At 39.7% G+C, this 27,028-nt stretch overlaps 1 protein-coding gene and 1 long non-coding RNA gene across 2 annotated transcripts in view; one reads left to right on the top strand and one right to left on the bottom strand.

Moving 5' to 3' along the window:
• Positions 1 to 2,161, bottom strand: part of LOC147995961 (uncharacterized) — a 58,713-nt gene extending 56,552 nt beyond the window's left edge. The window contains exon 1 of the long non-coding RNA XR_015670234.1: positions 2,019 to 2,161. This is a non-coding gene — a long non-coding RNA (uncharacterized LOC147995961). The remainder of the gene's footprint in view (positions 1 to 2,018) is intronic.
• Adgrv1 (adhesion G protein-coupled receptor V1) overlaps positions 1 to 27,028 on the top strand; it is a 579,866-nt gene that overhangs the window by 445,600 nt on the left and 107,238 nt on the right. The window lies entirely within an intron of this gene.

Raw genomic sequence — 27,028 nt, 5'->3', positions numbered from 1 at the left:
ATATGTAATTCTTATGAGGTATCCTTTTCTTTTCTTTCTTCCATCTCTCGGAATCTGTTGGTGAAGCTTGTCTCTGCATTTCCTTTTCGAGCTCCTATATTTTTCAGTTCTATTTTCCCTTCAGTTTGTGGTTTTGTTATTGGTTCTATTTCCACTTGCACATCTTGAGCTGTTTTCTTCTCATGTTTGCTTATGTTGTCATGGATTCCGTTATTTATGTCCCTGTAAGAGCTTCACACGTACTCATAAAGCCTATTTTGAAATCCTTGCCTCACTTCAACTACTGTTGCATTTCTCAAGGCCTACTGTAGTAGAGTTGGTAGGCTTTTGTGGAAACATCTTGCCATGGCTGTTACTGATTGTGTTTTTATGCTGGCATCTAGATATCTGGGTTTGGGAAGACTATAATTCTAGGTATTCTTAGAGAAAACTGTCTCTCTCTTTCCAAGTAGTACTTCCAGTAATTACAAATAGCTCCATGGCTAGGGGTAAGATTTGGGCTCAAGTCCCATCTCCATGCTGAGATTTAGTCTGGCTTGGGCTCACAGAGATTTCATTCATTTTGTTGTGACAACCCTGAGTTAATATGTGCTGCTGCCCTACTGTGTCCATTTTCCCCATTCCACTCAACATAATATTTGAAGTCTTAGCTATAGCAAAGAGACAAGTAAAGAAGAGAAAGATTGAAGTAGAAAAGGGAGGAGTCAAAGCATCTCCACTTTCAGATGGTATAATTCTATTTATAAACGACAGGAAACCCTCCTATATACAAACAAAAACACCCTAGACACCCCAGAGTTCCCAGGAACTAAACCACCAGTGAAAGAGTACACATGGAGGGACCCATGGCTCCAGCCTCATATGTAGCAGAGGATGGCCTTGTCTAGCATCAGTGGGAGGAGAAGCTCTTGGTCCTGTGAAATATCCATACCCCAGTATAGGGGAATGCCTGGGTGGAGAGGAGGGAGAGAGTGGGTGGGTATGTGGGAGAGCACCCTCATAGAAGCAGGGGGAGGGGAGATGGTATAGGGATTGCCAGAGGTGAAACCTGGAAAGTGGATAACATTTGAAATGTAAATAAAGAAAATAAATATTCAGTAAAAGAAGAAAAGATTATAATAATTAAAAAAGGTGACCCAAGTACTACAGATATCTTTAGAGTTCTAAGTTTCATACTAAATCCTCTTTACAAAAAAGAATCAAAGAAAAAATCCTATTCAGGATTCAAAACTGTATTTTGAATAAGTGTAACTAAGGGAGTGAAAGACTTGAGCAGTGAAAGCTTTAGACGTTTAAGAGGGAAAAGGAAGAAAAATTCCACAACATGCAAAGATTTGCCACACCCAGGAATTGGTGGGGTTAATATTGTGAAAATGGCTATCCTTCCTTAATCAAAGAGACAGTATCTGCACCCGTGAGAGCAGAGATTCAAGTCAGATCCAGGAATGAATGCCTTGAACGTGTATTCACCTCTGTGCCTTAGCTTCCCTCACCAGTAAAGCAGAGATGCTCGTGCCCCTATCTCCCTCTCTAGATTATTGTGGATTAAGCAAGATGTTCTGGGTGACTTGAGAGCGCGTAGCACACTTGGGTATTTTTGGAGAGCTGCCTATCTCAGAGTCTTTGTTCTTGCTATCCATTACTGCTGGAATGTTCTTTCAGTCATTCCTTTTTTTTATTTTCTTTTATTGAAAGTTTTTATTTCACACAATATATTCTGATCATATTTTCTACTCTACCAACTCCTCCCAGACCCTCCCTTCCTGCCAACTAGCTCAACTCTTAAGTCCTTTCTCTGCCTTAAAAAACAAAAAACAAAACAAAGACACCCAAAACAAAATGAAATTCACACATGAGACCTTCCCACAAAAATACAAAAAGGGAAACCAAATATACAAACAAAAGACCAAAAAGGCAACAAAGGAATGCCTGCATAAAGCAACATGAGACAAAAAGTCTACAAAAATACCCTTGAGTTTGCTTCATATCTGCCATCGACTCCTCGGCACAGGGCCTACCTTCGAGTGTAGTTCATGAGCCCAGCGAGACTCCAATGGAGAAAACTCAAATTCCTTTGCAAGTGGATATCAGTTACAGACAGCTTCTTGGTTGGCTATGGGAGTCCATGTCCACTTCCCCAGCTCAGTGCCTGTCATTCTCCCTTATAACACACTCTTTGCAAAGGTCCTTCCTCACGGTCTCTCCTCATCAGCACTTTTCACTTTCAAATTCTCCTTTTTTTTTTTTTTGCAGTTTTAACTGCTATTCACTGTAGCATTTTATTTTTATTTGATGCTCTAATTCTCTTCGTTAAAAAGCATGAACTCTCAAGGTGATCTTTTATATGGGACTGTGTCTCTAGAGTCAGAACACTGACTATGATCTAGATAGAAGGTGCTAAGCAAGCATTTGATGAGTTAAGAGACTGATTGTTTTTTTAAAAAGGATGTATTTTTGTGTATGTGCATGTGTGTGTGTGTGTGTGTGTGTTAATGTATTTCTACAACTACCTGAAAGTTTCTGTTAGAACTCCTCAGAGCACAAAATAATCACAATTTCCCCACAACAAATGAGATTCTAGTTTAAAGGTCTGTAATGAATCAAGAGACTCTAAAGCTCAGAATCAACACAGAAGTGTGATTCACGGCTAACCCTGACCCGCCAGCCTGATTTCTCACTGACTATTTAGTTTCTGGTGTAAATGGTGCTAAACACAAACTGAAAACAATGAGATAAAACAGTATTACTTTAAAAAGTTTAAGAAATTTCTTCCAGCAAAAACAAGACACTGGCCCCTGTCTCACCAGAAGGTGCCTCCCATATTGCAGTTGAAAAAAAACAGACTCATCTTCAATTTTGCACCATGCAACAATGAGTTGTCAGAACTGGTTATCTCAGGAATATACCTTGGGGTCAAAATAAACAAAGGCCCTTTAGTCTGAAGACATTCTGTAAAAATATGGACATCAGAAACATGACAGCCCTCTTACTCCACACGAGAATTGCAATGGCTTTGATGCTGTCATTCCTGAATTTTATTTCAGATTAAAATAAATTGAATTGCCTTTTGAAATTTCATTAAAATACAAATCATCAGTCCTTTCAAGATAAAAGAACAAATATGCCTTGAATCCTTATCACGTACGCTTTCTACGGAGCAGAAGTGAAAAGCACTACAGCTGGAATTTTGTTTTGTAAAAACTGAGGAGTAAAAATACCCTCAAAAAATGGCATCAGGGCCGTTCCATGTGTTAAGTTCTTCAGTTTCTACAGCCTTCCCGAAACAAGGACAGTGAGTGTGAATGAGTGGCTGCCCTCAGAGAAGACCCTGAGGAGACAAGACTGTAAGCTGTGGGCAAGCATTGAAGGAGCAAAAGCAATATACAAGGTAGCTGGGAAAGAGGGGAATCATCCATCCATGGAACGAAGCCCAGAAAAGACAAACTCAGGCCACGTCGTCTTGCCGAAAGCAAGTGCTTTGAACTAAGAATTGTCCGATGCCCCGGGCCTATTTGCCGTCTTACAAATATGAGACCTTCCTCTCATTGGATTCTTACAACTGTGTTTTCAAGTTATCTGTGAATAGTAGACATTAATATTAGCTAGTTTCCAGATACTTATCTTTTTAAAAAATACTCATATTTATATGTACAACAATGCCAAGCAACCAGAGCTTCCAGGGACTAAGCCACTACCTAAAGACTATACATGGACTGACCCTGGACTCTGACCCCATAGGTAGCAATGAATATCCTAGTAAGAGCACCAGTGGAAGGGGAAGCCCTGGGTCCTGCTAAGACTGAACCCCCAGTGAACTAGTCTAGGGGGGGAGGGCGGCAATGGGGGGAGGGTTGGGAGGGGAACGCCCATAAGGAAGGGGAGGGGGGAGGGGGATGTTTGCCCGGAAACCGGGAAAGGGAATAACACTCGAAATGTATATAAGAAATACTCAAGTTAATAAAAAAAATACTCATATTTAATAAGTAATCTTTTGGTCAAAATTGAAGCAGTACACACACACGTGCACACACACACACACACACACACACACACACACACACACACACACACACCAAACACTTGAGTTTCACTTGAGAATGCAGTAAGGCTCTAAGGCTCTCATGGAAATCATAGACAAGTAACCACAACACAGATCCGTCTGAGACTCAATTATGTCAGTAAAATTCAATGTGAGAAAGAGCTCATCAGCCTTTGTTGGTCATAGTATAGCAAATTCATACTTACCTGAGAGGACAAGATTCAAGATTGCTACTTGGGTTTCCATACTGAAAACTGTAGACAACTTCACAGCAGCAGACAGTACCTTTGTTCTTAAAAACAAACAAACAAACAAACACAAACAAACAAACAAAAAAAACCCCACACAACAAAGGTGGGATGTAATATTCACTTCAACCATAGAAAACGATAGAGAAGATGTATAGAAATGCTTGATAAGCCTAGAAAGGCTATGTGAGTGCCCTTTAAGGTAATCCCTGACAACCTTACCTGAAAGTAAAGGATAAAACCTCTCAAACACGTTCATCTGCTAACTAGGGCAGTTAGTGCTGAATAACAGAAGTAGTGATCCGACTCTATTTTTATATCTTATTAATATGTTTGACTGATGAGGTAAAGTCATAAAGCAATACTATTGTGTTGTTCCTGCTTGATACTTTTAAGATACAATATTTGTATTACTTCTTTGACAATCGCTTAAAATGTGATCATACTCACCTTCTACTCCTAGTGTCTTTCTTCATAATAAATTCAATAAAATTCTAAATAAAATACAGGAAAGCCTCTTGCAACTGCTAATCATTCTTAACAGTTGCTCTTCGGTCAGTCTCTTAGTTGTTTCCATGTTTTGTTCAATAGAATTGTCAGAGCTGCTTCTAATTTGTCACTATGACTGCTCTTCCAATGGCTAAGATTTAGGCAGAATGAGCTGTCAGTCCGTTTCTTTTTTTCTACCCCTTTTTAGCTATGTTAACAAGTCTTTATTTCCAGTTCTCCTGAGTTGGAACAGAAGGAGAAGGAATAGAAAAAGCAGGCAGGGAAATAATGTCATATTTACTTAGTTGGTACAGTCATAAGTTAGAAGCTACCTTTCAGAAAATTCTTTAATATTTGTAGTCTCGAGCAACTCAGTAATACTCAGCCTCTCTCAGCTGCAACCTTCTGACCCTTCTAGAAGGTTCTTTTGGGAACAACCAGAATGATCTCATGCCAGCTTTCTCTTGCACAATGCACCACAAACATGTTTGTGAGACTTTGCTCCAGTAAACTTTTAAAGTGTAGGTTTGCTCGCCCGGATGACCTTTTCTAGCTTGCTGCAAGGCCAGCCTGCCAAGCTGCTGGCTGTCTCTACTGACATTTCTTACTTAGGTGTTAACACCAGAGCTGATTCTCCCTGCAACTCCAGGGGGCTTACTGAGCATCTTCGAGTAGCACCGTTGGAGTAACACAGTTGTACACCATTCCCTTCCCTGCTCTTCCTCTCCCCTTCTCCCCTTCCCCTTTCTTGTTCCCTCTCCTCTCTCCCCCGCCTTCCTCCCCTCCCCCTTTTTCTGTCCTTTTCTCTCTCCCTTCCTTCTCCCCCTAAGAAAATGAGATAGGGATTATCTAAACTCTCCGATAATTCTGATATTCTGATAACTCTCTGGTAGTCTTTGGTTCTCCTTTTCTCTGATTATCCTGTTTAAGGCCTATGAAGTTTTACAGCCAACCTCTTCAAAGCCCCCAGTTTCATAGCTTTCACTGTCTGTGTCACAGCGTCGCCCTTTCTGTACCCTTGGATGCCACATGCTCATTCACCAAAACTTCATTTTAACAAAATAATTTTTTTCTGTCTAGAACAATATAAATAAGTAAAAATCACTAAAATTTGCAGCTCTTTTTAGTTTCTTCACTAGTTCTCTAACTCCAACGTAGGATTATTTTATCCGGTAGCAATTCAGTTAAGCCACTCGGAGATGAGTGACCTTAACTCGCTTATAATCAAGTTAATACATCTAGGCTTGTTCATGTGACTTTCACATTACCAGAAACATTTGTTGTAAGTTTTGCTTCTCTGTAATAGAAACAAAACAAGCAAGCAAACAAAAACTAATACTAAGCCAAGGAAAGATTACTGAGCTGGATCAACCGATATTTATCAGTATGCTGGAACCAAGCCCAAGGCCCTGAGCATGCAGCAAAAGCTATCCACTGAACCTGTGCCCCAGGAAAACGTACTGTGGGAAAAGCTTTGCTTTAAAGCCTGAGTGAATAGTAAGTCTTTGTCCCTTAGCAAAATGCGCACACGAGACAGCACTAGCTTATCCCTGTGAACCTTAGTAGTAAACTCGTTCTGAATTATCCTCAACTTTCGCCCATTTGGTTGCTCTTGAGAATGGTGTAGCTCCCCTTACCAACACTTACGTGAGAATTTTCCAGTAAAAGAATGTAGAAGGTGTATAAGTTTGCTCAAAGGCTGACCTTGAAAGTTTTTGTAAAAATGTTTTTCTGAGTGTTTGTAAAAGAATTGAGATGGAATACTAAATATAAAGCCTGTGAGTGTGTGGGGGACATTAAACCCTAAGATCTCTTTTTGACATGACGGTGGGTAAGAAGTGTGGAGGGAGATGGACACTGAATTCTGCTATTGTTTAGAAGATGGCTTGGAGGTCTCTCAGTCAGCTTGCAGCTCACATAGTTCAGTGTTTCCTGAGGGTGACTCAGAACTCACGTATTTGATTATGGCCATCTTGCAAAGAAGTCGTAAAGTCTATGCATAGATTGTTCTCACTTAGAACCCCAGCAAATCAATCCAGCATTAAAAAAAAAAGTTATATTTTCAAACTTGTCACATGGTGGCCTATTTAGAATGAGGTAGCCCCATGTAAGATACATCAATTAACTAGTTATTTAAATGTATGCATGTTATAGAATCATCAAATATTAACAGCTGTTATATGAATGTTCATTCAGAATCATCACAAATAATATCATTCAGAGTTTTTATGAATAGCTTCTGCTTAGTCAGATACTGAGATTTGAAGATAGTTATAATAATGAAATAAAATGGACTCAAATGGGGAAAATGTCAACTGGAGGCAGGTATAAAATTCAAATTTCTTATGCCTTTTAATTATTTTTTTTTAGTGTACATAGGCGTTTTGCCTGCGTATATGTTTATGAAGGTACCAGAGACCTTGGAGATACAGACAGTTGCGAGCTGCCATGTGGGTGCTGAAATTGAACTGGGTCCTCTGAAAAAGCAACAAATACTCTTAATTCCTAAGTCATCTCTCTAGCCCTTCTTAGTTATTTTTTAACTTTTAAAAGTTAACTAATTGTTTTATTTATTTACATCCCAAATGATGCCCCCTCTTGGGACCCCCAGGCAGAGTTCTTCCCCTCCTCCCTCCTCTTCACCCCTGAGATGGTGCCCCTCACCAGGTATCCCCCACCCTGGGGCATCAAGTCTCAACAGAATTAGGCACATCTTCTCCCACTGAAGGAGACAAGGCAGCCTTCTGCTACAATAGTACCAGGGGCCTCTGACCAGTCCATGCGTGCTCTTTGGTTGGTGGGTTTTGGTTTTTTGCTTAAAATTTTGTGGTGACAGAGTTTGGCTATTTTGCACAGGTTAGCCTTAAGTATCTGGCTCAATTAATCCCCCAGCTTCAGCCAGCTGAATAGCTAGGGCTAAAACACTATTAAGCCTAGTTTAATCCTAAACATCTTAACTAATGGTAGACTGCGGACTGCTAGTAATTTTGTATGACCAGTGTCCTGGTACTATTCAGTTGATAATGGTTATTCCAAAACTACAGAACAACTGGCCAGTTTTTCTTTCTCTTTTCTTTTGGATCTTTATGCAAGAGCAAATGTTAATATCAGTGAGTTGGCACTGAAAGGTTGTTTTAATGAGTAAGCCATCCAACTTGTGCATGTGTCCTAGCTATCTTTTGTAAAGTATCTCCTAAAAAGAGAATGTGTAGATAGTATAATCCCGAAGCTGTGTCATAGTATCATCTACTAAATGGGTAGATAGATCATCATCTATCTATAGCTGATAGCACTGAGCAATAGGCATCATATTTCTTTACAATGTAATTTCATGGCAATGAGTACATTGCCATGTGTTATCAAGAAAGTCTAGCATTGAGATCTAGAGTTCTAATTTGTTAAATGTGTTTGCTTTCTTAGCTTGGTAAGTTTGATTCATTAAAGGTTAACGAAGGGAGGTAGAGGTGAGGAACAGTGAGCTAGCTTCCGTCTGTGCATCCTGAGCTCTTCCTCTCAGTTTTGATCTATGTCTTGTATCTTGTCTTTTCCTCATCAGGTTGAAGGAGCCTGGAAGGAAGTGTTGGCTCGGTGACAACCTCCTTCCTAATATAGCTGTGATCCCTAAATTGTCTGGACCCTTTTAAAGTCCTTATATGATGGCCTTTTCTCCATGATTACCCTTCTTCCTACAGATTGCACTGGGGAGGTTACAAAGTGATGTGCTTTTCTTTCCAGCCACTCTTCTAAAGTTAGTAAACTATACAGTCCCTGCATCGTTTGACCAATCTGGCTTGGTCAAAAGATTCTGTGTGTTTATTAGTACTGGCCTCTGACTCCAATCTCAGTCTACATATACACAAATCTTTGGCCTTGAAAGTTTTATGGTCCCAGAGGAACAAAGATTAATCATAATTATATTATCTTCCTGAAAATCTTAAGCCCTGCTTCCCTTTTAAAGTGCATACCACAGATGATTCCTGAAGCAACAGGAAACAAAACTGATTTTGTTGTTGTTGCTGACCATTGAGCTTCCTTTGTCATTGTCTGGGAAAGGGAACATAGCACCCCCAAGACTGTCAAACCCATTTTCATATCAGACTCTTAAAAGAACAGATGTTTTTTTCTCAATTCTATTTCATTCTTTACTTGGAAAGTTTGATTTCACCATATACATTCCCTGTACACAGTAGCCCTTCATTCTTTGTGTATTCCCATGCTACCTTGGGTAGCTTTGCTACTGTACTTAACACATTACACACAAATGCTCTCCCTTTCTAGGCCAGGAAGCATGTCTCACCCAGCACTACTCACATAGAAAATAGCAATTAGCATTCTTATATATGTTTAGCGAATGCAAACTAAATTAATAACCTCGTGACAGACTGCATGGTACACTGTGGAGATGATGAACATTGCTCAGTGTTTCTCACAGGAAACACTCTTCTCTCACACTGAAAAGAGTTGTGTGTTCAGTGAAGGGAGGGGCCTGCTTGTGTGAGCACACCTAAATGGTGGATGTATTTGGCATTTGGGGCCCACTTCTGGTTCCATGTTTGCTCCATTTCTTTCGTTTTTCATTTACTTTTTATATTGGGTGTGTATCTTTATAAACATCTTAGGAGGAGACTTAGAAGTTTATGTAAGTACTAAAGAAACCAAAGGAAGATTCAATACCTCTTTGCTGAAGAGAAAAGTAAAAGGAGAAACTATTCACAGGGATGTGGTTGCTTTTGTCCAGATGTTGAAAGAGCATGAAAGGAAATAGTGTCTGTCAGATTGAGCTACCACAACAAAATATAGTCTGGGATACTTGAGTAACAAATATACATTTTTCATCCTTTTAGAAGCTGAGAATTCTAAAATTATATTGGCAGACTGTTTGTCTAAGAGATCCCACTTCCTATTCTCTAGAGAGTTCTAGGCTGTTCTCAACCCTCCTAACATTGTGACACCTTAACACACATCTACCTTGTCTTTTCCACAAGTCAGTATGATGACAATCACTTTGGCTTTGCATATGTTTATTTTGTGTTTATTCAGTGGTTCTTCATTTAACACATCATGTTGTGCTAACACTTCAGATGATACTTTCTTTCAAAATTTCATGTAACTTGATCATATTCTCCCTCTTTCCTGCAGCTCCTCCCAGATCCAAAATGTCATTTCCCGTATAACTTTGCATCCTTTCTTTTTTGCGCCCATCAGCACCAATTTGTGCTATCCAAATATCCTTGGATGTATGACCTTCTACTGGAGCATGGTTGACTTATCAAAGGCTACAATCGCAGTGAAAATTGAGCCTTCCTCTCCTAGCAGCTACAGTTACCAATAGTTCGGAAGGAGCTCCATGCTCATCTCCCCTCTCTGTGCACAGGTCTAGGCTGCCATGCTGCCCATGTGAGGTTCATATTGAACAGCTGCTGTACTGTGCCCAGAGGACACTGCTTCCTTGTCACCTCTTAATCTCACATTCTTCCTACCCTTTCTGACCAGTTCACACATTCCTCCCAACACACTTATAAAAAAACCTACATTACCCAGACAAAGCTCATAGGTTCAGATCCGTAGTTCCCACTCTGGTCACACAGCAGTAGACAGGGTCTAAAGGCAAGCCTGTTTGCATCACAAGTCCACATTTATAAGACTCTGCTTTTTTCCTGTCATTTTGTGGAATTGTTGTGATTTTCTACCATTAATTCAGAATGCCAAGGACAGTATAGGCTTGGGTGTCTTTCTACCCATATGTTGGGCTAGCCTCGGTTAAGCAGGGCCCATATTAGAATCTTCAAAGCAGGGCAAGCATTAGAATCTTCAAGCAAGGATTAGATTTCAAGGATACCAGCTTTCCAGGCCTCTTCCCACCCACATCCAGGCAATGAGTCAAAAAGGGCCACTTTGACCCCATGGAAGATTTCATAATTTAAAAGGGCATGACATCCTCCCAAATGGCCTATGTATAAGATTAAAGAGTTTGCCTCAAGTGAGAACTTCAGCAAACACTATTTAATTAATATTAGATCGTGATATGTTTTTTTAAAGAGTAGAAATGAAGAAAGTTCATTTCAACCATCCTTCAATTTTTAAAGCAGATCTTTAACCGTTTGTGTTTTAATCATGTGTTCATGAGGACGCTTGGAAACCAGTGGTGCTCTCATGTTCTCATCACACTTAACTGGCCCAAGTTCTGTTACTGAAACTACAGGACTTGGAAGTAACAGGAATATCCTGTTGACAAAAACAAATTCCTCATGATAAAATAGTGTTTGACTAAGGCCATTTGGGGCGGGGAAAGCATCAGTGGGAGGGGCTTTACAGGTGGCAGAATGTCCAGAATCACTGTACCTTCAACTTATCTCTAGCCAAATAGGACGTGTGGCTTTGTGTGAGTTTTATTTTACAAATATACAATGTGTCAGTAAAAACTTTCATGGGAGGAGCAAGCCTAAGTGAGTCATTAATATTGAGGATTAACTTTGGAGGCATACCATGTTGAGGGTCTTATTATATGATTTATTGGATGTGATAACCCCTGAGGATTCACAAGGTGAAACAGAGTGTGCGGAACACTTTCTTTTTAAGGGATTTTAGATTATCAGTAAAATTTGGAACCTATCAATTGCTTTTACCATGGAATTTGACTTATTCCCCAGAACCTCAGTATAACCTTGGCCTTGGAGTTTAGAAACAAGGTAGGCTTCAGTGAATCCTATCTTACTCATTTGTTTTTGAAATTTTCATTTCACTTCATTACAGCATTTCTGCCTTACATTTCCTCCTCTAAATCTTCCCATAAACCTCCATGTTCCCATTCAAATTCATGGACTCTTTTGTCATTAATTGTTGCCACATGCACATATGTGTTTGTATATACCTATATATTCCTAACTATAACCTCTTCAGTCAGTGTGATGTTACTTGTATGTATGTTTTGGGGCTGACCATTTGGCATTGGAAAAATAATGGTTGCTCTGTGGTGGACAACCTCTCCCATTCCCAGGTTTACTAAGTAGCGAGTAGTTCTTTGTGGAGTATATTCTTTCTTTAGCTCATGTTCCATGGTGATGCTGCTGATACTCTCCAGGTTTGGTTCTGATGTTACTAGGAGATGCAAATTCATAGACAAAATCCCTGATCCCCTGGCTCTTACAATCATTCTGCCCCTCTTCCAAAATGTTCCCAGAGCCTTAGGCTTGGGAGTGGGTCTCCACAGCCAATTCTGCATTGACTAGTTATGGTTTCTGCAGTAGTCTCTATCTGATGCAAAGAAAAGGTCCCTGATGAGGGATGAGAACTACACTTACCTGTGGGTACATTTGTTACTTATGAAGCAAAACATAAGTCAGTTCTAAGAGTCTGTGATTGTTTTTTTGAGTGGGGAGCTCAGGGAGATAGGAACTTCTGCAGCTTGCTGACAGTCTGGGCTGAGAGTCACCCAGCAGTCACCTGCTCCTAAAGGTACTCTTCCAGAAACCAGCCCTTCTCTCAAGCATCTCTTTGTCCTCCTTGGAGTAGAGGGTTGAAGGATGGTAAATCAAGGGGGATACGGTAGCTAAGCAACTCAATTCATGAGAAAAGTTGGGGGGCTGGGAGCTGAGTCCAAGGCTGCTGATGTTCCTGGGCCAAGAAGCATAGTCAGCAGGTTAGTCTGATCAGGGTGCGCTGGTCTGATCACCCACCTCCTTGATGTTCAGTAAATGTCCCCGCCCCTCAAACTGGAAGCAGGTTTCAAAACAGCTTTTGTAGAAACCCTTGTGTCACATGGAAAGCAGCAATAGAAGACACTGACCCCTCTACCTGAGGCAGAGGTGTTCTGCACATGGGCAGACTATCCTATTTGTATGAATGACTCAGGTAGAGCATCTAATGGTGTCTGGATCTGAGGAATTCAAGAATGAGCGCATGAAGCCTTGAAAGGGCTCAGGCTGCGTGCTCAGGAAGTCTGCCTTGATCATCTCGAAGACTGTTTTTCCAGCAAATCCAAAGATTTCTACTTAACCCCATACACAAGCAAATACGGTAGATAATCACATCCCCTCAATACTGTTTAATGCCTTTTCTTCTCAGTAACATGCAATTCTAGTCCATATAAGAATATTTCATTTCTCTTAGAGGTAGAAATAAGGACTATATTTGTATTTTATGGAGGACCTACAGTGTGGATCCAAGTCTGTCTCTGAACCAACTTACTTTGCTCTCACTACATGCCTATCAGGTCGGTGATACTGCTCTCTTAATTTTGTATTTTGGGAAAATGAGGCATGGAGAAGCCCAAATCACAGAGGTGATAAGAGATCCAAGATTATTACAAAAAGTAAAACCCCCAAGACTTTATTTTGGACATTATTCTCCTATAAGCAGAAATACATCAGTCTGTCAGTAGATTAGTTTCCATTGTGTTGCTGTAACCAGACACCTACAGAAGTCATTTTCCTGAAGAAAAGGTTTGTTTGGGCCTGTGGTTGGTCTTCAAGAGTCCCAGCCCACAACTGCTAATAAGGAAATGCATAAGGGGTTGGTGCACGCTGCCAGAAAGTGTCTAATGGCAGAAGACCATGTTTGCATTCCACACCTACTCACAAAGCCAGCCAAGTACTCTGGGCAGATCTAGAAGCACCTATAAGCATTAACACTGGCCCTGGCATCACCATCCAAGGCCCCAGGCACCACTACCAGACGGTACTCAAGTGCTCAAACACATCAGCAGGTATGGGACATTTCAGACTCAGGGCAACAGCTATGAAATGCTTTTTGTTCATCCTCAGTGACAAGATCCTTCTCTGTCTATAGATGAAGAGAAAGGAGATCACTTGGCATCTGTCTTTCTGTGTGGTAGTTCATTTAAACTGTGCATCTTAGGACTTTTAAATGTCACTTCTGTGTCTGTGTGATTTGGTCTCTTAGGTATCCAGACTTGAGAAAATATAAAATGTATTGTTTCTCCCTCAACACTAGGAATTTCCCAGAAAAGCAAATCAAACTTCAACCTCCATCTTCTCCGAGTTTAGTTTCACTGTTGCTTTTTGAAATTAACACATGACTTCCTTAGATGGCCTAGGTACTCTAATCCCTAATAACCTCTTTGACATTTAAAGATACTCTTCAAATATTGGGAGAGTTTCAGAGCGTTTTATAGTACTCTCTTACTGTAGAAATATATATTTGATCAAAGATCAAGAGATCCAGTTGCTATTTCTAGGGAAATTATATCCACACATCGAAGAATGAACCCAGTCCCTAATTTGAGAGAGGAAAATCAACTTGAACAGCAATAAGTCTCAAATGTAAAGCTGTAATCTAAGAAACTGCTAGAGAAAAGTTTGCAAAGCTCCCACCCAGAAAAGGAGAGACAATGGGGAGACACCCTCCTAAGTGGAAGAAAATCATTTCAGATGTGCTCATCTTTCAAGCAGTAATAGCTTGAAAATGTGCCATCTGAGGTAATAGTCAAAATTCATCATCTGCTTATAAAATTATCTTTTTAAAAATGTGAATAGACATTTCTAAAAGAATACATTAAAAAAATAAACATGCAAAGGGTTACTGTGTGTTTGAGAAGCTAGTCAACATTAGTAATTACCATGAAAAATCAGAACCGTGAGGGTGTATATCATCCCGCTCCACTTAGCAACTGTTTAAAAAAGAAGAAAAAGACAAGAAATGGTAAATGCTGGCAACAATTGGATAATACTGGCAATGAAGTCAATAGTACAGTCGTTATGGAAATCAATATGAAGGTTCCTTGAAACCTAAGACTCTAATGCCACAAGATCTGACCACTTCACTATTCTATCTATATTCCAGAGACACCTTTACCCTCATATTTATTGCAACACTATTCACAGTAGCTAAGTTTTAAAATCAACATAAATGTTTAACAGTATATGGGTAAATAAAGAAAACACAACACTATGCATCTATTAAAGGGAGAAATCCCTTAATTTGCAACAATGTGAATGGATGTGGAAGGACACTATGTTGAGAAAATTAAGCAAAGAAAATACGCACTGTTAGAATAGAACACGCTCACGTAGGAAGTTTAAAGCAGTTGAGATTTAAAAGTAAAGGATAGAATCATACTTACCAGAGCCTAGAAGGGAACAGGAAGGGGAAGGGTCAGTGTGATTGGTCAGTAGATACAAGTACATAAAAGAGGGAAATTCTGGTGCTCTGTTGTACAGTAAGACAAACACAGAACACCAGTGTGTTGGACATTTCTATTTAGCCAGAAGAGATGCTTGAGTGCCTCCCATGAAGAAATGATAAGAATATACACTAAGTAGCTTTATGTCATGCTTAAGACATACCTGAATTGGCTATTTAAGAAGTTTCTTTAGCAATTACTTCTGTAGGTTCAGTGTCCTCACAACATTGTGAAGGTCACATGACAGAGAGTGACATTGAAAATGTGGGCAGGAAGTAGAGGGAGCTGGGTAAGATGGACTTGTTCCTCTCATTCTCTTTCAATGCAAAAGGCCACATGTTAACTAGTTTGTATCCTAGTGTCATGTGTGACTCCCATTCCTCTTATAAGCCTCTTGAAAGCCACCCATCACTGCCAACCTTTGGGAGACATTCAAAACATACACAAGGAACAGCAGTGTGTTGAGTAATGGGTATAGAAATTACTCTTACTTGATTCCTGTATAGTACATAAACACGTGGAAATAAATACATATAATTATTATGTCACTAAAACAAGACAACTTTTTAAAATTCACAATGTCACGTTTGGAATAAATTGTGGCAGAGCTGAATGTTCGAATTGAGACTGACTAGTGCATGTTCAACTTGAGATCACAACTGTAAAGTGGGAAACTAAGTGCACTGCCCTGTGGAGAGTTCAGGGGGGGTAAGCAGGGGAATGCCCCAGATATTTTAATGTGCTTACTATTCTATAGGATCTAATTAAATAAGACCTGAATTGTCATTCTACAAAAGGAACCCTCCTCTTTGAGAAGTCAACAACCTTCATCTGAGTTTTTGCTCCTCCAACATGCACATCGTTGAATAGCCTACAGTGACACCCTTGGGAGAACAGGCTCACATACACTTTATTTCCAGGTTTTCCATGGGCTATAAATTAAGTGTATACAAGGTTCTTATAAGAATATAAGACCTTTCTTTGTGCAAGAAAAAGCAAGGAACATTTTTTCCTAACATGTCACATGAATCCATTTCTTCTAAGCCATCTTTAATGAGTTTATTGAAATTCCAGATTTAATATCATAGAACAAAAACCAGAAGTTGCACAAAATGGGTTTAAAAATGTGAAATTCCAAGAGTCACTGCACTTGTTGAGATCAGGAACTACTACATTCGGCCCACGTATTGTGTACGTAGCTTCAACAAAGCTGTGTGAGTGTCAAATGTAGAGGCCTATTATCCACAGACTTCCCCTGAAATCAGATGAAATGGAAAGGCTGTGGTGTTAGATGTGTGAATGGGTGGATAGTCAGATAGACAAATGAGAGGGAGGGGGAGGGAGGGAGGAGAGCAGGGAGGGAAGGAGGGAGGAATGGAGAGAGAGAGAGAGAGAGAGAGAGAATGACAGACAGATAGATGATGGATAGAAAGAGAAAGAGAGAGAAAGAAAGGAAGAAAAAAAGAGAAGATAGATGATAGTTGCATGGTAGATGGATGGATAGATAGATAGATAGATAGATAGATAGATAGATAGATAGATAGATAGATAGATAATGGTAGCAGAGATGGGTAGATATTTGTAACAATGTTGTATTTTCACAGTCACCTCTGTAAATCCTTTTTACAAAGTTATAAAGACCTATCATTTTTACCATTATCAGACACAAGAAAATATCATGATTATTTAGGAGCCTGGTAAAAAGAGGTAACAGCAGGGCACCTTTGAATGATCTAGAACAATGACATTTTCCAGTGCCAAGTTGTTTGGTTTTATGAGAGAACATAGAGCATTAGTTTGTGCAAAATTAAGAAGTCATCTTGACCTCTTTCTGATGAATTCTCAAAGGGCCTGACTCACTGGAAACTACCTGGAGCAAAGTTGGCAGGCTCTAGCCAGTTGACATGCACATGTCATTCCATTCAGGGAATAGTTGGATCAAAGCTGAGTGCCTTGAGAAAAACTGTTTAGAGCATCATAGTTTTCAGACTGTTTTTATCAGCTACGTTTAAACTGATTGTGCTTCCAGTCTATGACCCATCGGTGTAACTATTCTATTTTGCTTTATTATTGAGACTGATGAGGGCAGTTCTATTACATACATCCTCATCTTTCTTTCTGTGATCTTTCCAAATACTGCAAATACAAGGATATGTGACACATTTAAAGTAACCTTCAGTCTTGCCTGTTGGTCCTCTGGCTTCTTTTTGGGGGTAGTTGTCAATGTAGTTAACAATACCAGTCACAGAACAAATGCAGGCAAGGTGTTGGTATGCATGGTCAAGAGTGGTAGTTTTCAAACTTCCTACAGCTGCAACCCTTTACTCCAGTTCTTCATGTTGTGGTGACTCCACAACCATAAAGTTACTTTTGTTGCTGCTTTGTAACTGTGATTTTGCTACTATTGTAAATTATAATATAAATATCTGTGTTTTCCAGCTGTCTTGGAAGACTTGTGAAAGGGTTGTTTGACATGCATACTCCCAAAGTGGTGGCTACACACAGCTGAGAAGCACTTAATAAGAGATGTGCCTTTTGTGCTGCTGTGTTTCATTTCCTTATTTATATTTGGTGTTGTTTTGAGTGAGAGTTTCCCTCTAATCTGAGCTGCCTCGTGCTCACAGCCCTCCTGCCTAGGGCTTCCAAGTGCTGTAATTAAAAGCACATGTATCCTTCTGGCAAGAGCAGGGTCCTTTAAGAAATGTTGTGTGAGCATGGTCTGGAAGCTTTTGTCTGAGTCCTTGTATAGAAGTTGAGTTCAAGGGAGGACTGAGCTACTGGGTAAGAAACCCTCTCTCACAGGCCACCGCGAACAAACATTTTCTCTTCCCTTCTTCCTTGCGTACTCACCTGATATGTTTTAAGTATTGTCATTGTGTTACTTATAAAATCCCATCAAAGGCAGTTCAAATGTGGAAGGATGGATGTGGTTAGACAATAGCAACCTACACATTCACATGGATGTTCTAAAAATGGGGGGCAGGGGATCTAACATACTGGAACTAGCCCCTAGAATCAAGGTTGTGTTCTGTTTCTCAGAATCATTTCTCACTCCTGCGTTGTTACAACTATCTAGACTCCCCTCACTCACACGTGCTTCCCAATTTTCTTTCATACACAGAGAACCACCTTCAGAAGCAATGGAGCTGTGGGAGAGGGAGGTTTGCTCGCTTTTTCGTGCACCGCCAGCAGCACCTCTTTCCTTCCTACCCTACCACCCCAAATCTCCCATGCACTCAATTTTTCTAGTTCATTTTTTATTCCTTTTTCCTTCTTTAATTTTAATTAAATTGGGTATTTCTTATTTACATTTCCAATGTCATTCCCTTTCGCAGATTCCTGTCCATCAGCCCGCTAACCCCTCCCTCTCCCCTTCTATATGGGTGTTCTCCTCCCCATCCTCCTCCCATTACCCGCCCCAACAATCCCCTACACTGGGTGTCCAACCTTGGCAGGACCAAGGGCTTCCCCTTCCATTGGTGCCTCAACAAGGCTACCTTTGCAGTTGGAGACCAGGGTCAGTCCATATATAGTCTTTGGGTAGTGGTTTAGTACCTGGAAGCTCTAGTTGATTGGCATTGTTATTCTTAGGGGGTAGCAAGCCCCTTCAGCTCCTTCAGACCTTTCTCTAATTCCTCCAATGGGGGTCCCGTTCTCGGTCCAGTGGTTTCCTCCTGGCATTTGCCTCTGCATTTGGCATGTTCTACCTCTGTCTCTCAGGAGAAATCTATATCTGGTTCCTGTCTGCCTGCACTTCTTAGCTTCATCCATCTTATCTAGATTTGGTGGAGATTTTATAGATAGATAGATAGATAGATAGATAGATAGATAGATAGATAGATAGATAGATAGATATAGAATAGATATAGATATAGATATATAGATATATAGATATCCCCAAATATGGGGCAGGCTCTGAATGGGCTTTCCCTCAGTCTCTGCTCCAAACTTTACCTCCCTATCCTCTCCTATGAATATTTCTGTTCCCCTTTTAAAGAAGGAGTGAGGCAACTGCATTTTGATCATCCTTCTTGAGATTCACGTGATCTGAGCATCTTGGGTAATTCAAGAATTTGGGCTAATATCCTCTTATCAGTGAGTGCATACCATGTGTATTTTTCTGTGATTGGGTTACCTCACTCAGGATGATATTATCTACATCCATCCATTTGCCTATGAATTTCATAAAGTCATTGTTTTTGATAGCTGAGTAGGATTCCATTGTGTAGATGTACCATGTTTTCTGTATCCATTCCTCTGTTGAAGGGCATCTGGATTCTTTCCAACTTCTGGATATTATCAATAAGGCTGCTATGAACATAGTGGAGCATGTGTCTTTGTTGCATGTTGGAACATCTTTTGGATGTATGCCCAGGAGAGATATAGCTGGGTCCTCAGGTAGTGCAATGTCCAATTTTCTGAGGATCCCCCAGAATGATTTCCAGAGTGGTTGTACCAGTTTGAAATCCCACCAACAATGGAGGTGTGGTCCTCTTTCTCCACATCCTCACCAGTATCTCCTGTCATCTGAGTTTATGATCTTAGCCATTCTCACTGGTGTGAAGTGGAATCTCAGGGTTGTTTTGATTTGCATTTCCCTGATGACTAAGGATGTTGAACATTTCTTTAGGGGTTTCTCAGCCATTTGATAATTCTCAGCTGTCAATTATTTTAGCTCTGTACTCCATTTTTAATAAGGTTATTTGTCTCCCTGCAGTCTAACTTCTTGAGTTCTTTGTATATTTTGGGTATAAGCCCTCTATCTGTTGTAGGATTGGTAAAGATCTTTTCCCAATCTGTTTGGGCTAATATGAACCCACACACCTATGGTCACTTGATTTTTGACAAAGGAGCCAAAACCATCCAATAGAAGAAAGACAGCATTGTCGTTTTGTCCTAACAACAGTGTTCTTTGCCTTACAGAAGCTTTGCAGCTTTATGTGATCCCATTTGTCCACTTTTATCTTAGAACTTACGCCATTGATGTTCTATTCAGGAAATTTTTTTCCAGCGCCCATGTGTTCAAGACTCTTCACCACTTTTTCTTCTATTAGGTTGAATGTGTCTGGTTTGATGTGGAGGTCCTTGATCCACTTGGACTTAAGCTTTGTACAGGGCAATAAAAATGGATCGATTTGCATTCTTCTACATGCTCACCGACAGTTGAACCAGCACCATTTGTTAAAAATGCTGTCTTTCTTCTATTGGATGGTTTTGGCTCCTTTGTCAAAAATCAAGTGACCATAGGTGTGTGGGTTCATTTCTGGGTCTTCAGTTCTATTCCACTGGTCTATCTGTCTGTCTCTACCAATACCATACAGCTTTTATCACTACTGCTCTCTAATAGTGCTTGAGGTCAAGGATGGTGATTCCCCCAGAAGTCCTTTTATTGTTGAGGATAGTTTTAGCTATCCGGGATTTTTTGTTATTCCAAATGAATTTGCAAATTTTCTTTCTATCTCTCTAAAGAATTGTATTAGAATTTTGATGGGGATTGGATGGAATCTGTAGATTGCTTTTGGTAAAATGACAGTTTTTACTATATTAATCCTGCCAATCCATGAGCATGGGAGATCTCTCCAACTTCTGAGGTCTTCTTCAATTTCTTTCTTCAGAGACTTGAAGTTCTTATCATACAGATCTTTCACTTGCTTGGTGAAAGCCACACCGAGGTATTTTATATTATTTGGCACTATTATGAAGGGTGTTGTTTCCCTAATTTCTTTCTCAGCCTGTTTATCTTTTGTGTAGAGGAAGGCTACTGATTTGTTTGAGTTAATTTTATACCCTGACACTTTGCTGAAGTTGTTTATCAGCTTTAGTAGTTCTCTGGTGGAACTTTTATGGTCACTTAAGTACACTATCATATCATCTGCAAATAGTGATATTTTGATTTCTTCCCTTCCAATTTGTACCCCTTTGCCCTCCTTTCACTCTCTGAATGCTCTGGCTAGGACTTCGAGAACTATATTGAATAAGTAGGAAAAGAGTGGGCAGCCTTGTCTAGTCCCTGATTTTAGTGTGATTGCTTCAAGTTTCTTTCTCTCCATTTAGTTTGATGTTAACTACTGGTTTGCTGTATATTGCTTTTACTATGTTTAGATAAGGGCGTTGAATTACTGATCTTTCTAGGACTTTTATCATGAAGGGGTGTTGAATTTTGTCAAATGCTTTCTCAGCATCTAATAAGATGATCATGTGATTCTTATCGTTGAGTTTGTGTATATAGTGGATTACGTTGATGGATTTCCATATATTAAACAATCCCTGCATCCCTGGGATGAAGGCTACTTGATCATGATGGATGATTGTTTTGATGTGTTCTTGGATTCGGTTTGTAATAATTTTATTGAGTATATTTGCTTTGATATTCATAAGGGAAATTAGTCTGATGTTCTCTTTCTTTGCTGGGTCTTTGTGTAGTTTAGGTATAAGAGTAATTGTGGCTTCATAGAAGGAATTCGGTAGTGCTCCATCTGTTTCAATTTTGTGGAATAGTTTGGACAGTATTGGTATGACATCTTCTATGAATTTCTGATAGAATTCTGCACTAAACCCATCTGGTCCTGGGCTCATTTTGGTTGGGAGATTTAATAACTGCTTCTATCTCTTTATGAGTTATGGGGTTCTTTCAGTGGTTTATCTGTTCCTGATTTAACATCAATACCTGGTATTTGTCTAGAAAAGTGTCCATTTCCTCCAGATTTTCAAGTTTGGTTGAATATAGGCTTTTGTAGTATGTTTGAAAGATTTTTTTTAATTTCCTCTGATTCTGTTGTTATGTCTCCCTTTTCATTTCTGATTTTCTTAATTTGAATAAACCCTCTGTGCCCTTTGGTTAATCTGAGTAACGGTCTATCTATCTTGTTGATTTTCTCAAAGAACCAGCTTTTGGTTCTGTTGATTCTTTCTATGGTCCTTTTTGTTTCTACTTGGTTGATTTCAGCCCTGGGTTTGATTATTTCCTGCCTTCTACTCCTCCTGGGTGTATTTGCTTCTTTTTGTTCTAGAGCTTTTAGGTGTACTGTCAAGCTGCTGACATATGCTCTCTCCTGTTTCTTTCTGCAGGCACTCAGAGCTATGAGTTTTCCTCTTAGCACAGCTTTCATTGTATCCCATAAGTTTGGGTATGTTGTACCTTCATTTTCATAAAATTCTAAGAAGTCTTTAATTTCTTTCTTTATTTCTTCCTTGACCAGGTTATCATTGAGTAGAGCATTGTTCAATTTCCACGTATATGTGGGAGTTCTTTCCTTGTTGTTATTGAAGACCATCCTTAGTTCATGGTGGATGCATGGGATCGCTTCTATTTTTCTGTATCTGTTGAGGCCTGTTTTGTGACTGATTATGTGGTCAATTTTGGAGCAGGTACCATGAGGTGGTGAGAAGAATGTATATCCTTTTGTTTTAGGATGGAATGTTTTATAAATATCTGTTAAGTCCATTTGGTTCATAACTTCTGTTATTCTCTCTATGTCTCTGTTTACTTTCTTTTTCCATGGTCTGTCCATTGATGAAAGTGTGGTGTTGAAATTTCCTACTATTATTGTGTGAAGTGCAATGTGTGCTTTGAGCTTTCGTAAGGTTTCTTTTATGTATGTAGGTACCCTTGTATTTGGAGCATAGATATTTAGGATTGAGAGTTCATCTTGGTGGATTTTTTCCTTTGATGAATATGAATTGTCCTTTCTTATCTTTTTTGATTACTTTTGGCTGAAAGTTGATTTTCTTCAATATTAGAATGGCTACTCCAGCTTGCTTCTTCAGACCATTTGATTGGAAAGTGGTTTTCCAGCCTTTTACTCTTAGCTATTGTCTGTCTTTGTCTCTGAGGTGTGTTTCCCATAGGCAGCAAAGTGCTGGGTCCTCTTTATGTATCCAGTCTGTTAATCTATATCTTCTTATTGGGGAATTGAGTCCATTGATGTTGAGAGATATTAAGGAATAGTGATTGTTGCTTCCTGTTATCTTTGTATTTGGAGGTGGGATTATGTTTGTGTAGGTCTCCTCTTTTGGTTTTGTTGCAAGGATATTACTTTCTTGCTTTTTCTTAGGTGTAGTTTACCTCCTTGTATTGAGCTTTGCCATTTGGTTTTGTCATGGAATATCTTCGATTAATTGATAGTTTTGCTGGATATAGTAGCCTGGGCTGGCATTTGTGTTCTCTTAGGGTCTGTATGACATCTTTCCAGGATCTTCTGGCTTTCATAGTCTCTGGTGAGAAGTCTGGTGTAATTCAGATAGGTCTTTGTGTGTTACTTGACCTTTTTCCCTTACTGCTTTCTATATTCTTTCTTTGTTTTGTGCATTTGGTGTTTTGACTATTATCTGATGGTAAGAATTTATTTTCTAGTCCAATCTATTCAGAGTTCTGTAGGCTTCTTGTATGTTTATGGGAAACTCTTTCTTTAGGTTAGGAATGTTTTCTTCTATGATTTTGTTGAAGGTATTTACTGGCCCTTTAATTTGGGAGTCTTCACTTTCTTCTATACCTGTTATCCTTAGATTTGATCTTCTCATTGTGTCCTGGATTTCCTGTATGTTTTGGGCTAGGAGCTTTTTCCATTTTACATTATCTTTGACAGTTGTGTCGATGTCTTCTATGGTATCTTCTGCTCCTGAGATTCTCTCTTCTACCACTTTTATTATGTTTGTGTTGCTCGTCTATGGCATGTTTCACAAGTTTCCAGTTGCTGCTGATACTCCTGTTGAAAGAGACTAGGTACAGAAATACTGTGTGTCCATTGTAGTTATTACCTCCTAATGGACCATAAGTAGCATCTGTATAGACCCTTCCATTGCCAGCAATATAGCTAGTATGTGGTTGATACTGACATATTGGTTAGATTTTTGTTGAGCTGAGCAGACAAGAAATACTGAATTCTCTCCACATGCTTTTAGGTGAATGGCTTTCAAAGAGTGCTAGGATCTCAACAAGGGTCTGACTACACAAAACTCTCTGTAAAAACATTTCAAAAATGGTTCCTGTCCTTAAATGGGGTGTGGGTATATTTATCACTCTCTTTACTGCAGTTTGTAACTATTTTTCAAAATCACAGGTGATAGCGTATCAATACTATAGGCAATTTGACCTTTTATAACATGGGTGCCATTACCCTTGTAGAGGCAATATAGCTAATAATATTATGATGTTTGTGTCTAATTCATGTATTAATGCAGTATTCTATCTTGCATGTAGCAATTACTGCTATCAATGGTAGTGGCTAATACCACTTAAGATAATTTCAATGGTGCAAATATTTCAGTTGAGGAAGATACTCTACTTTGTTCTTCTCTGCCCTCTAAACTCCACAAACTATCCCAGTAAAACACTCTACTTTGGAAGGCTTACCCGCAATTTAATCCTAAGATTATTGCAGTTTAAACGTTAAACTTTGTGCAAGTTATAGGGATACTGACATGCAATTGCAGTACTGAGGAATCTGAAACAGGCGGATCACACACTAGCAAACAGCCTGGGGCAAACCAGTGGAGCTCACAAAGTCATACACAATCTCACAGAAACCCCAAGGGACAAACATGGTAACTTTAATCCCATCATTCAGGAAGCAGACGTAGATGGATCTCTGTGAGTTCAAGGCCAGGCTTGTCTGCATACTGAGTTCTAGGCCTGTCAGCTCTTCTTAGAGAAATCCTGTCTCAAAAACATCAAAGAAAACAAACAAAACCACCCAAAATAAGTGAAACTTAAAAGAAACTAAAATGCATTTTAGAATTAAGTTGATTGTGAAAATTACTGTATGCTTTACAACAGAAATTCAGAGTAACATATTTTCTTGCTGTACAGCTACTTAAATCTAAAATATCGTTTTCCCTAATTATAAATGTATTCTTTTTTAAGGGCTAAAACAAGATAAAATAAATAGGTCATACATTTATAGTATTTTTATTATTTATCCTTCCCCCTGTTACTTTGGAAATGGGTACAGCCACATTAATATAGGCATTCCTCCATAAATCCACAGGTGAATAAAATGTATGTAAAAAAAAATCATTGTGCTTGTAAAGAAAATAAGTCACCCATAAATGCAGAGAAATGTTGAGAACATAAGTGTTGACTTAGATTTTATTTACAAATGATCTGCATTCATCAATACGGTGTTTACCATCTTTAGTCTTCACCTGATTAAGCCCGTGGACAGATATACTTCATTTTCTATACAAAGCAGAACAGTTTCCAGTAAGGATACTTATTTATGTTTTATAAACTATTGAATATCCATATTCTGGATTGAGTCTATGTTTCGTGAATTTACAGAGTAGACAGCTCAGCTCCATTACTTTCCAAATACGGTAAGTGAATTTACATCTTCAGAAGGAAAAGTTGGTGGAGACAAGTGTGCCTTTCACTACAGAAGCCGTCCCTGAAGATGTGCTGAGGAAAGCTACGAGAGGAGATGGGCACAAGAGCCTGTGAGCATCACTGAGATGCTGAGGGCGCCTTAGACTTTGGACACTTATTGCTCTTACGTTTCCTCTATCCCGCCTCATTACCTATGAGACCCAGATGTCAGCCAGCTGGATGTCTTCAAGTTTCCCAGACTGCTGGGGTCAGCTTGTTCTTTAAGATATAATTTAGATGAGCTCAAATCACAATCTTCTGTACAGTGAGTTCCCTGTGCCCCTCTGGGAAAGGTCAGTGACTCTAGGCAGTGTGTCTCTCAGCTGCTGCTGCTTCTGAGTCCCTGCAGCAGCTGACTTCGCACAGACAGAAACAAGGTGAAAGACCCCACACCAGGCACATCCATTGTGTAACAGCTGAGCAGGTACAGGGGAAAAATGGTTCGGAAGAGATGCTGGTGCCAGTGACCTCATTAATCTAGAAACTTGAGTTCCGTCTCTGTGAATGCTGAGGGGGAACTTGGGCGAGGAAAGTCGGAGAATAACAAGAGGCGTTTACTTGTTACATTTGTTTAAAAGTAGAGAAAAGAATGGAGTTTGACAGGAAACATTAGCACTGTCTAATAATAGTAGGGGGAGGAAAACTATCAAAGTTTAAAAGGGAAAACCAAATCTTACCCGATTGTAAAAACCTAAAACACAGAAGAGTGTCCAATGCCCCGAGGGAGACACTAGAGTCCTTTGAAGCTGGTGAGCTGGGAATTAAAAAAAAAAAAACAGGCTTTGCTAATCCTTTTTAAGAAAGGAAACCCACATAGCCTTCATCTGATTCCCTCATTTCTGCCAGATCTCTTAAAGCCGTGGTTGCCAGCGTGTTAGTCCCTGGCGGGCACACGCCTCTCTGTCTTCTTAGGCTTCCATTCCTTTGCTTCCAGAATTTGTTCCTAGCTTAGCTCACAGAATATTCTGCCATGACACAAGTTTCCTACTGCCTCATTTCCCTTCCATGGGACCAAATACTCAGAGATACCAGGAGTTAGTTATTTAGTTGGAGGGGGAAGAAATTCTGATTGGCTAGACTACCTTTTGAAAGAATAAGACACAGCCATTTATCTTTGGCCCTTTTAAAATATATGTCATAATTTCCTTATACCCCGGTAAAAATCCTGTTGCTAGAAAATTAGAACAATGTTTTTTTTTAAGTTAAATAAGGCCTTAGACTGTATTACAATTCAGAATATGCAATGACTTAGCGTTCTTCAGACTCCTCCCAAAAGCTAAATCACAGGAGTGGAGGCTTCTATCTGCCATCCGCCCACAGGATTTACTCTTATAGATCCCTTGAAGGAACTCTGACCAGTTCAAGTGGGAAAACCATGGCTCTGGCAGGCCTTGTCCTTCTCTCTGACTTTCTAGGCCTTCTTAAAAACTTAGATGATGAACCTGAAGCTAGCCACCAAGGTCTATTCCCTTATTTGGCTTTGTCCTCCTCCTGAGGCTGACTACCAAGGTTCAGCTATCAAAGTATTAAAGTCTAGGAACCGAAGCCCCCTTTAGGTCACTTAATTAACATACCCAATCGAAATACACCACTGCATCCCAGCCCATTGTAATACAGACCTCCCCTTTCAGTCTTCTTAAAAGCTAAACCACCAACCAAAGAGTACACATGGACTGACCCATGGCTCCAGCTGCATGTGTAGCAGAGGATGACCTTGTTGGGTACCAATGGAAGGAGAAGCCCTTGGT

The sequence above is a fragment of the Rattus norvegicus genome, chromosome 2, assembly GCF_021556685.1.
Source record: "Rattus norvegicus strain SHRSP/BbbUtx chromosome 2, alternate assembly SHRSP_T2T, whole genome shotgun sequence".
Taxonomy (NCBI): Eukaryota; Metazoa; Chordata; class Mammalia; order Rodentia; family Muridae; genus Rattus; species Rattus norvegicus.
The sequence above is the reverse complement of the archived record's forward strand: the minus strand, read 5'-3'. Positions and strand labels throughout refer to the sequence as shown.